Source organism: Leuciscus leuciscus (assembly GCF_965113295.1).
Source record: "Leuciscus leuciscus genome assembly, chromosome: 18".
NCBI lineage: Eukaryota > Metazoa > Chordata > Actinopteri > Cypriniformes > Leuciscidae > Leuciscus > Leuciscus leuciscus.
The window spans coordinates 19,537,413-19,545,578 of NC_138742.1; positions in this window are offsets into that span (position 1 = coordinate 19,537,413).

Genomic DNA, 8,166 nt, shown 5'->3' on the forward strand with positions numbered 1-8,166 from the left:
ATTATTGTGCTCATCACTGTTGTGATTAGGGATGGTATATTAATTCTGAAAGCTTCCCTGCTGTTGAATTTATGCTTTCGCTGCTTAATCTTCAGTCCTACAGCAAAACAAATCTTATTTTGTTGTGAATGTGAATTGGCAGTTTGTAATTAACACGATGCAATAAAAAGTTACGCCCCAACGTGCCTCAAGGCCACCACCATCGTCCAGTGGCGAAGAAGTCCACAGTGTCCAGCCTCAATGACTACCTGCCCGTCGCACTCGCACCCATCGTCATGAAGTGCTTCGAGAGGCTTGTCATGATGCACATCAAGACCCTTCTGCCCCTACACTGGCTCCCCTATAGTTTGCATACCGCCCCAAACGCTCAACAGACGACACCACAACCTCCACCCAGCTCTCACTCACCTGGATAAAAAGGACACATATGTAAGAATGCTGTTCAAAGACTTCAGTTCAGCATTCAACACAATTATTCCTCAGCACCTGATTGGAAATCTAACCCTGCTGAGCCTGAACTTGTCCCTCTGCAACTGAATCCTGGACTTCCTGTCTGAGAGACCTCACAGTCCAGAACAGCTTCTCCAGCACGCCGAACACAGGTGCCCCACAGGGCTTCGTGCTTACTCCATTGCTGTTCACTCTGCTGACTCATGACTGTGCAGAAATGCACAGATCAAACCACATCATCAAATTCGCAATGACACAACTGTGGTGGGTCTCATCAGCAAAGACGATGAGTTGGCATACAAAGAGGAGGTGCATCGGCTAACGGACTGGGGCAAAGTCAACGTGGACAAAATGAAAGAGATGGTTGTTGACTTTAGGAGAGCACGTAACAACCACTCTCTGTTTGGTGTCCACTTGGCGGAGAATCTCACCTGGTCTCTCAATACCAGCTCCATAGCAAAGAAGGTCCAGCAGTGTTTCTACTTTCTACAAAGGCTGAAGAATGGCTATGGATGAACACCAGTTGTTTGAAACGGCTTTGGCCGCTACAATGAACGAGTTAGACTTGGCTTTTTATCTTAAAGAGGAACAGAAGACGGCGCTCGAATCGTTCGAATCGATTTTCAAATGCATGCTTTGTGCCGCCCCTCGAGCTGGCCGATTTTCAATAGTCGATGCCAGACCATTCATCTTTCAGATTTAGGTCTGGATTTCCAGGCTACTCCCAGAGTGCATTACGGCATGAATAAATTAATTGCTTTTTTTAAAAACTATTTTTGGCTTTATTTTACCATTACAATTTTATTTGATATCGTTATTGGGGTTATACTGACAAGAGACAGCAAATAAAATTGTAATGGTCTAATGAATTAAATTAATAATAACAATAAAAACTTGTTACCATTGTTGTGGTTTGCATGCTGAATGTTGAAGTCTGTGTGTGACTCAAGCAAAATTGCAAGATATTGTCACAAATATAGAGGGATTATATCAACCCAATTAAAAGTTTATGCCATAAGTTTTAGCAATAAAATGTTAAAAGTTCATTATTATACATGAAATATAATTCTGTTATATATCATTAATACATTCATTCAACACATGGAATTAATTTGTATAAATATATATATAATAATTATTACTTCCTTTGAAATCAAATAACTGATTTCATGTTGCATCATTGCATCAATTGGAAGAGAATTACAATAATATATATTAAGTTCCAAGTGCCCAACCAAAGGGAACTCTAATCACAACAATGGTGAGAAATTTTAGGAAATCAATGTGAATTTATGAAGTCAACTTATGTGACGTTCTCCCAAAATGTTTTTGTTGTATTGACAATAACATTCATGCTGACTGGAAAATGAGCAAATGCAAGAAGAATGATGACTGCAGAAGTGGAAGAAATGAATGAAAAGTCTATTAAGAATTGCCCCGCCTCAAAATCAATTTGCCCCGCCTGTTTAAAAAATTTGTTTTTGCTTTGGCAAAATGCTACTCAAACCAGTCAAGTAATGTTTACTTGGGTTTTCTGAGTAACGAAGACATAGCATGCCAACAGTACAGCTTACTAAATTGTTTTAAGCAAGTTAGTAACAAATTATTGGACATTAAGTAAATTTACCTAAAAAGTCTTTGTAAGAACAACTGTTAGATTTTACAGTGCACTCTCCCCTCACACCAACTCTTCTCGCTCTGACCATCTGGGAGAAGGTACTGAAGCATACAGGGTCAGATTTTGTGACAGTTTCTTCCCCCAAGCCATCAGACTCCTCAGCACCATGTGACTGACACACACATGGTCAGATTTTGTGACAGTTTCTTCCCCCAAGCCATCAGACTCCTCAACACCATGTGACTGACTGACACACACACACACACACACACACACACACACACACACACACACACACACACACACACACACACACACACACACACACACACACACACACACACACACACACACACACACACACACACACACAAACTACCAAACTTTGCTCATTTAATCACTCAAAACTCCCCAATGTTCCTTGTCTCTTATTACTGTGCCCTGTTCAAAGAAAATGTTTTACTGTCTCATGCTGTTTGCACTATCCACAAATGCTCTTTATAGTCTGCATATAAATGTTCATTTCTTATTAAAACACTCAATGAAGTGCACATACGACACACTGAGATCTAATGTTCCTGATCAAGTAACTTTTTGAGTTGCAGAAACTAATTATTACAAACAAGTAAAAATTCCTAACTCTTCTGTTTAATCTATTTAGTATAATTTAATTATGTACAGTTTAGTTATGTAGTCCAGTGTTTGTCTTATGTAGCACCATGGTCCTGGAGGGACGCTGCAATGAAAATAAAGCTACTCTGACTCTGATTTCTGAATGGTTCCAAAATGTTAAGCTACCAGTTCAGCTGTATGATTTAAACAATTAGTTGCAAGATTCTTTATGTCAGCAAATTATACTTTTATAACTGAAAGATATGCAAATGAATCCAAATGACCTGTTTGATTAGCATTAACAGTGTCTGTAATATGTGAGCAATTCATTTGTGAGTTCTATATAGAGAGCACGAGCCCCTAAGGATCTGCATAGATGAACCACAATGACTGCCTCTGATGTAAGTGCATTTTTGCAGCCAATCTCCAAAAATACCCTTTGCAGCTGTTCTCAGATCTCCTTTTCTAGACATGAACACTGAGTGGTGTAACAGTCAAAAAGATGAATCTTTTTCAGAGGGAGTTTTATTTTGTCAACAAGGGAAAGCAAGACAGTAGGCTGCTATATATGAATAAAAAAAATTCTAAGAAGGAAATTAATTGTATTCATTAAGAATGCAGCAAGTTAATTAATAAAAGTGAGAGTAAAGACCTTTGCAATGTTTCAAAATATTTTTTATATTTCAGATAAAAGCCATATATATATATATATATATATTAAAGGACAAGTTCGGTATTTTATACTTATACGTTTCTGATGAAATAGAACGGTTAAGATTGAAATTTGGACACATGCTGCTGGCCCGAGAATTTTCGGTTTCTGTGGTAGCACCCCTCCCACCTCCACAATGGTTGCATAGGTGCATTGGAACAATCCTTCCTAAAATGCATTAAACTTTCGTTTTACAAAGATGTGAAACTCACCGAGTGGTCAGGGGTGTTCACTGATATGCTCACACAAAAATCGCTGCAAAAGATGCTTTTCAACAGGTGTTTTACCATTCGTTGTAAAACTGTGGACCTATTTTTCCAAACCTCTCACACCCTTACATGGACAAAAACTACGATAAAACCTGTTGGAAAGCATCTTTTGCAGCGATTTTTGTGTGAGCATATCAGTGAACACCCCTGACCACTCGGTGAGTTTCACGTCTTTGTAAACGAAAGTTTAATTCGTTTTAGGAAGGATTGTTCCAGTGCACCTATGCAACCATTGTGGAGGTGGGGGGGGTGCTACCACAGAAACCGAAAATTCTCGGGCTAGCAGCATGTGTCCAAAAAATAAGAAATCATTATGCACCAAATCAGCGTATTTGAGTGATTTCTGAATGATCTGAAAATTCAGCTTTGCCATCCATCTCCATCCATCCATCAATCTTCTTCCGCTTATCCGGGGTCGGATCGCGGGGGCAGCAGTCTAAGCAGAGACGCCCAGACTTCCCTCTCCCTAGACACTTCCTCCAGCTCTTCCGGGGGGATACCGAGGCATTCCCAGGCCAGCCTGGAGACATAATCCCTAGGTCTTCTCCGCGGTCTCCTCTTGGTGGGACACGCCCGGAACACCTCCCCGGGAAGGCGTCCAGGAGGCATCCGGAACAGATGCCCGAGCCACCTCAGCTGGCTCCTCTCGATGTGGAGGAGCAGCGGCTCTACTCTGTGCTCCTCCCGAGTGGCCGAGCTTCTCACCCTATCTCTAAGAGAGCGCCCAGCCACCCTGCGGAGAAAGCTAATTTCGGCCGCCTATATCTGGGATCTTGTCTTTTCGGTCATGACCCATACTCATGACCATAGGTGAGAGTAGGAACGTAGATTGACCGGTAAATTGAGAGCTTCGCCTTGCAGCTCAGCTCTTTCTTCAACACGACAGACCGGTACATCAACCGCATTACTGCAGAAGCTGCACCGATCCGTCTGTCAATCTCCCGTTCCATCCTTCCCTCACTCGAGAACAAGACCCCAAGATACTTGAACTCCTCCACTTGAGACAGGAACTCTCCACTAACCTGAAATGGGCAAGCCACCCTTTTCCGACTGAGAACCATGGCCTCTGACTTGGAAGTGCTGACTCTCATCCCAGCCGCTTCACACTCGGCTGCAAACCGTCCCAGTGCATGCTGAAGGTCCTGGTCTGGGCCAACATGACAACATCATCCACAAAAAGCAGAGACGAAATCGTGTGGTCCCCAAACCGGACACTCTCCTGGCTGCGCCTAGAAATTCTGTCCATAAAAATTATAAACAGAACCGGTGACAAAGGGCAGCCCTGCTGGAGTCCAACATGCACCGGGAACAAGTCTGACTTACTGCTGGCAATGCGAACCAAGCTCCTGCTCCGGTCTTACAGGGACCGGACAGCCCTTAGCAAAGGGCCCCGGACCCCATACTCCCAGAGCACCCTCCACAGGGAACCGCGAGGGACACAGTTGAATGCTTTCTCCAAATCCACAAAGCACATGTGGATTGGTTGGGCAAACTCCCATGCACCCTCCAGCACCCTGGAGAGGGTATAGGGCTGGTCCAGTGTTCCACGACCGGGACAAAAATCGCACTGTTCCTCCTGAATCCGATGTTCTACTATCGGCTGTATTCTCCTCTCCAGTACCCTGGCATAGACTTTCCCGGGGAGGCTGAGAAGTGTGATCCCCCTGTGGTTGGAACACACCCTCTGGTCCCCCTTCTTAAAAAGAGGGACCACCACCCCGGTCTGCCAGCCCAGAGGTACTGTCCCTGACCTCCACGCGCTATTACAGAGGCCAAGACAGCCCCACAACATCCAGAGACTTGAGGTACTCAGGGTGGATCTCATCCACCCCCGGTGCCTTGCCACCAAGGAGCTTCTTGACTACCTCTGTGACTTCAGCTTGGGTGATGGACGAGTCCTCTGCCTTTGCTTCCTCAATGGAAGACGTGTCGGTGGGATTGAGGAGATCCTCAAAGTATTCCTTCCACCGTCCGACAATATACACAGCTTCTTCAGTTTGACGCATACCTTACTTCCGGTGTCCACCACCGGGTTCGGGGATTGCCGCCTTGACAGGCACCAGAGAGCTTACAGCCACAGCTCCGAGCGGCCGCATCGACAATGGAGGTGGAGAACATGGTCCACTCGGACTCAATATCTCCAGACTCCCTCGGGATCCGGTCGAAGCTCCGCCGGAGGTGGGAGTTGAAGATCTCTCTGACAGGGGACTCGGCCAATTGTTCCCAACAGACCCTCACAGTACGTTTGGGTCTGCCGACTCTGTCCAGCTTCCTCCTCCGCCATCGGATCCAACTCACCACCAGGTGGTGATCCGTTGACAGCTCCGCCCCTCTCTTCACCCGAGTGTCCAAGACATACGGCCGGAGGTTGGATGAAATGACCACAAAGTCGATCATCGACCTCTGGTCTAGGGTGTCCTGATGCCACGTCCACTGATGGACACCCTTGTGCTTGAACATGGTGTTCGTTATGGACAAGCTGTAACTAGCACAGAAGTCCAATAACAGAACACCGCTCGGGTTCAGATCAGGGGGGCCGTTCCTCCCAATCACGCCCCTCCAGGTGTCACTGTCACTGCCCACGTGGGCGTTGAAGTCCCCCTGTAGAACGATGGAGTCCCCAGTCGGAGCACTTTCCAGCACCCCTCCCAGAGACTCCAAGAGGGCCGGGTACTCTGCACTGCCGTTCGGCCCGTAGGCACATAAGACAGTGAGAGACCTGTCCCCGACCCGAAGGTGCAGGGAAGCGACCCTCTTGTTCACCGGGGTGAACTCCAACACATGGCGGCTGAGCTGGGTGGCTATAAGCAAACCCACACCAGCCCGCCGCCTCTCACCATGGGCAACTCCAGAGTGGTAGAGAGTCCTGCCTCTCTCAAGGAGTGTGGTTCCAGAGCCCAAGCTATGTGTGGAGGCTCTCCCGACTATCAACCGGTACCTCTCAACCTCACGCACAATCTCAGACTCCTTCCCCGCCAGTGAGGTGACGTTCCACATCCCTAAAGCCAGTTTCCGTGTCCAGAGATCGGGTCGTCGGGGCGCTGCCTTCGGCTAACGCCCGATTCACTGTGCACCGGCCCCTTACGGTCCCTCCTGCAGGTGGTGAGCCCATGGGAGGGCGGCCCCACGTCACTCCTTCGGGCTGAGCCCTGCCGGGCCCCATGGGGGGAGGCCCAGCCACCAAGCGCTCGCATGCGAGCCCCAACCCCGGGCCTAGCTCCAGGGTGGGGCCCCGGCTGCGCCATGCATCTCTTTATTTGCTTCATAATAGGCTTATGATCCACTCTCAGTCTGACCCGTCACCTAGGACCTGTTTGCCTTGGGAGACCCTACCAGGGGCATATAGCCCCAGACAACATAGCTCCTAGGATCGTTCGGGTACTCAAACTCCTCCACCATGATAAGGTGGCAGTTCAAGGAAGAGCTTTGCCATCACAGGAATTAGTTACATTTTAAATTTACATAGAAAACAGCTATTTTATATTGTAATAATATATATTTTTTTAATTGTTACTGTTTTTACTGAATTTTTTACCAAATAAATGCAGCCTTGGTGAGCATAAGAGACAGTAAAATCATACTGACCCCAAATCTTTGAACGGTGTAGTGTGTATTCATATAAAATACAGGCCAAAAGTTTGGAAACATTACTATTTTTTATGTTTTTGAAAGAAGTTTCTTCTGCTCACATCAAGCCTGCATTTATTTAATCAAAAATACAGGAAAAAAATGTAATATTGTGATATATTATTACAATTTAAAATAATTGGTTTTCAATTTATTATACTTTAAATTATCATTTATTTCTGTGATGCAAAGCTTAATTTTTTAGGATCATTACTCCAGTCTATCACATGATCCTTTAGAAATCATTCTAATATGATGACTCATTATCAAAGTTGGAAACAGTTCTGCTGCTTAATATTTTTTCATAACCTGTGATACTTTTTTCTTTGATGAATAAAAAGTAAAAAAAATAAAAAACATTTACATTTAAAAAAAGAAGCAAATTTTTTAAAAATAGAAATCTTTTGTAACAACAATATACACTACTGGTCAGTAATTTGGGGTCAGTAATTTTTTTTCTTTCTTTTTTTGAAATAAATCAATACTTTTATTCAGCAAGGATGTGTTAAATTGATACAAAGTGATAGTAAAGAAGATTTATATTATTAGAAAATATTTTTTATTTTGAATAAATGCAGTTCTTTTTAACCTTTTATTCATCAAATATATTAGGCAGCAGAACTGTTTCCAACACTCATAATAAATCAGAATATTAGAATGATTTCTAAAGGATCATGTGATAGACTGGATGTCACATGTGACACTGAAGACTGGAGTAATGATGCTGAAAATTCAGCTTTGCATCACAGAAATAAATGATCATTTAAAGTATAATAAACTGAAAACCAATTATTTTAAATAGTATAATATATCACAATATTACTTTTTTTTTCTGTATTTTTGATCAAATAAATGCAGACTTGATGAGCAAAAGAAAC